Below are 4055 nucleotides of genomic sequence, written 5' to 3'. Positions count from 1 at the left end.
CCAGATAACGTACATTTTCAAACTGGAAGAAAGGTGCTACCGTGTCCACGGTCAGTGCCCTGGTCACAAAGAGCCCGTACCAGTTTTCCAGTAGCGTTTTGGCTCGTTTCTGGGTGGCAATGTCGCGGGATTTTGCGTAGTTTGATTCTGCGTAGAAATGCACACGCTGCTCAATCACCCTGACATCAAACTCTGCGTTGTACACGTAGAGTAGTTCAATGCCACACTTGTCCAGCACATTGATCAGTCTCTCAAGGAGCGCGATTTCCCCGGAGCACGGGCAGACCGAAATCCTTTTGACATCGCTTATGCCCGCGCCAGTGGCCAGTTCGTGGTCTGCCTCTGGGTCTCGTGTCACCTTGCATTTGTTGTAGAGCACTATCAGCACCTTCCTGTGGTGCTCACGTGAGGTCTTGGGTACATGGGACCTGAGGATCACGAGAGAAATGCAAGTTATCTCGTGCTGCTGACCTGGCATGTCAGGCGCCAGAGTGGGGATGGAGACGTGTTTATTCTGTGTGGGCAACTGTTTCCTGGCCGTGTTTAGCACACAAACCAGCTTATTCCTGTACTCTGTCATGTCGTTGATCATTTGCTCTGTGCAGTAGGGGGCCCTGTGGGCAAAAGTCTTGCATCGCAGGGACACATCTCGATACGACGGGTCAAACACAGTCTCGATATCCAGACACGCCGCCTTGTAGAAATAAGGCGCGTGTGTACTGTCAAAGAGCTTAGCCTCGGCCTCGGAGGTGTCATGATCGTAGATGAGATCTGACACTGAGAGCTCCTGGTTCAGCTTGTTTGTGGGTATGAAATACACCCTGCCAAACATAACATCGGAGCACAGTGCCGGCGTGTTACCGTCTCGAGCGAGGTAGTAGCCCCTGTCTGGGCAGAAGTCTCCGAAGGTCAGCGCTCCCTTCACGGTTTCCACATACCTTTTGGCCAACCGTATAGAGGTGAGCGGGAAGACCTGAGCATTTACTTTCCGCTTAATGTCATCATGGTGAACGTGGATGTGCACCGGCTCAGCAACAAAGTGTTTAGCCCAAGATTTCCGCACCGTGTCCCAGTTCTCTTCCTCGCCATCCTGATCGTACATCAGGTCTAGGTCATAGCCCACAACAGGAGCTATACCGGTGACTTTGAAGTGTACCGTGGTATAGATTTTGACTTTTCGTGGTGCTTGTAACACCAGTCCTCTACACAAGAGTGCCTCTTCCTGCCTGTGAAACATTACGGATTTGATCATCACGCCAACCAGATTAGGCTCGAGCTCAAGGTTGACAGATCTGCGGTCGGGGTAGATATTAGGGAAGAATTCTGCGAAGGGCACCGCTTTGTTCATGATTTGGAATGTAAAGAGACCGTGGGTTTGTTTTTACAAAGTGTAGTGACCCCTTTCCCTTCCTTTGTCATCTGATGAGTGAGAGCTGGATAACGCTGTATGGGTAGCATCCATCTAACCAAGGGTGAGCTATCACTATATCTAGTCTAGTTGTGTGGTCGGATACGCAGCCTCCGGTCGGATGCCTTGGCCTTTGTGTGGATGCTTGCTCAATGTGTATCGTGGACAGGTTGGAGTTAAGTGAAAGGTTGGAGATTTGGACATTAGGGCGTGGTCCCTTAACCAAGTGAACTGGTATAAAACGGTACACATACACACGTTTGCAGCTTGTACTGTAGCTAAAGGGACTCATCGTGACAATGTCTGCCTTTCGACTCATTGGGTCCAGCTCAAGCTCACGCTCACAGTATCCACCACACACCCTTATGTTATGTACATGCAACTGTGCCTTTTGTCTCCCTCCTAACCAGACGCATCACTCATTTGGCTCACATACTCAATGTTAGACGGTCAAAGTGGAGCCCGAGGCATGACTGAAACGATGACGTTCGGTTCAGCGGTGCAGCTACATGGACCTGGACACCATTGAGACTGCTCTGGACAAGTGCCCTTTCTTTACAAACTACCTAGATGAATCGAAAAAAAGTCTCAACGGAATGTGCGTGCTATGCTAATGTGGAGACATGCCGATCGAGTGTGGGATCAAGCGTGGTGAACACCCAAACAACCAGCATCCAACATCACTACCATGGGCAAGACCAAAGAGCTTTCTACGGACATCAGGGACTGATCTGCACAAGGCTGGGAAGGGCCTGACAACTTCCCTTGTAACCTTATGCACGACAGTGATATCATCATTCTGAAACGTGCGGCTACCCCCCAACCAAGTACCCGTGAGACACATAAGGGCTCCCAACGAAGTCTTTGTTGTGCAGATACAACTGCCATGTGTGACGCCTGGATGTTTATTAGTGGTGATGGACCCCAGGAAGACCATAAGGGAGTCATTGAAGGATGACGGTCGGTTCAGCTCACAAGTACTAGAGGGTCGCAGCACTCTGCTCAGAAAAGGCAACACGTTGATTCCTGTGGATCAACTCGGTCAGGCTCTGGAACGTGATGCCAAGTATGCTATACGCCTCAAGCTACCTGGATGTGTTTGGAGGACATCTACACTGCGCTCCTTTCTCAAAGGTGTTGCCAACTAACTGTAGACATTGCTGTCTTCAGTGTTTCATGATCAATGCCAATGATACCAAACCCTTTGATGTTTATGAACCTGAATAAAGGCTTTTTTCAATTGAAACAAACTGTGTGTGTGTGTGTGTGTGTGTGTTTCGTTATATTGTTTAGTGTCTTGTGGTAACCCGGTATTGTCAGTAAGCCACTGGTAAGTGTTTTTGGGATCATGCCTTGCACACGCAGCAGTGCTTCATCTCTGTGTAGAAAGAGAACTCGGGAAGAGTCGTCTGGGCAGTGTGACGACCCATCTCACATGAAAGTGATAGCAACCCTGAAACGTCAAATCGTGGAACTCAATAGCACACTGAATGCTGAGCGAGAACACAGGGTTGAGGCTCGTCATGACAGGACAGCATCGTGTTCAGCATGCTTGACGAGAGACAAAGAACAATATGTTGCACGACACGGAGGCAGGGGAGACACTGCAGACGCCTCAGCTGAGGCTGTTGACAACCACAGTGATACTCTAAGGCACGCGCTTTATGAGCTTGAGCTGTGCAAAAAGGAACTTGAGGACACAAGAGTGGCTTTCCACGAGGCCTGCGAAGAGAGAGAATGCCTGAGGGTCAAACTGTCTGAGTGTCAGACCAAGGCTGTGGAGAATCACGATTCACTCGACGGAACGCACAAGACCAAAGACTTGCACCCACACTTAGACTGGGTAGGGAGACATTACCTAGCCGTGTCACTCCCTGAAGATCGCATGTTCCAACCCGGTCAGTCTGTCACTCCCGTCGGGGTGTTACAGAAGCTGTTTGAAATGAGGGTAGGTGACAAACCGGCCACGGGGTTCAGCCTGCTCTTAGAGAATATAAACATCATGCTAGCTCAACGGGACCCTGAGTGGTACGGGAGGCACTTTGGTCTATGTAGAGCATACGTGAAGGGCAAAAAATACAAGTGTACAGACAGGGTAGACACGGAGGACTTTGCTTGGATGTTGTTCGAGTACGGGGCACACGCTCCGCTGATCGAAGTGATAGCTGGGCTCCTGAATGTTCTAAACAGCACGGGGAAGGGGGGTGTGACGACCACGGCTTTGTGCACGAGCAAGAGCATGCACACCTCGTATGTGACACTGTTCAGGGACACGGTGTCAAGGGCCTACGATGCGTTTGTACGCGTGCACGACAGGGCTCAGAGGGTGCGAAAGGCGCAAGGAGTCGTGTACATGCCTCTCACGGCTGGCTTGAGTGCTGATCGGAGCGAATCTCAAGGAGGTTCTCACACTGTCAGGAACACAGTCTTGCGCTCCGTACTGGAAGGCATTGAAGTGCCCCCTCACATTGGCTGTGCAGTGACAAGCGCAGAGGTGCACAGGGTCTCACATGAAGACCCCTTTGGGTTAGAACAAGTCCCTGTCTGCGTTCATGAAACGTAGATGTCTGCAGGGACAGGGTAAAGAGGCGAGGTCATCTGCTCGGACTAACACCCATGAGCATTTTCCCCTTAAAGGATCCGCGTC

This window comes from Perca flavescens, unplaced genomic scaffold (genome assembly GCF_004354835.1).
Source record: "Perca flavescens isolate YP-PL-M2 unplaced genomic scaffold, PFLA_1.0 EPR50_1.1_unplaced_scaf_11, whole genome shotgun sequence".
Lineage (NCBI taxonomy): Eukaryota > Metazoa > Chordata > Actinopteri > Perciformes > Percidae > Perca > Perca flavescens.
The sequence above is the reverse complement of the archived record's forward strand: the minus strand, read 5'-3'. Positions refer to the sequence as shown.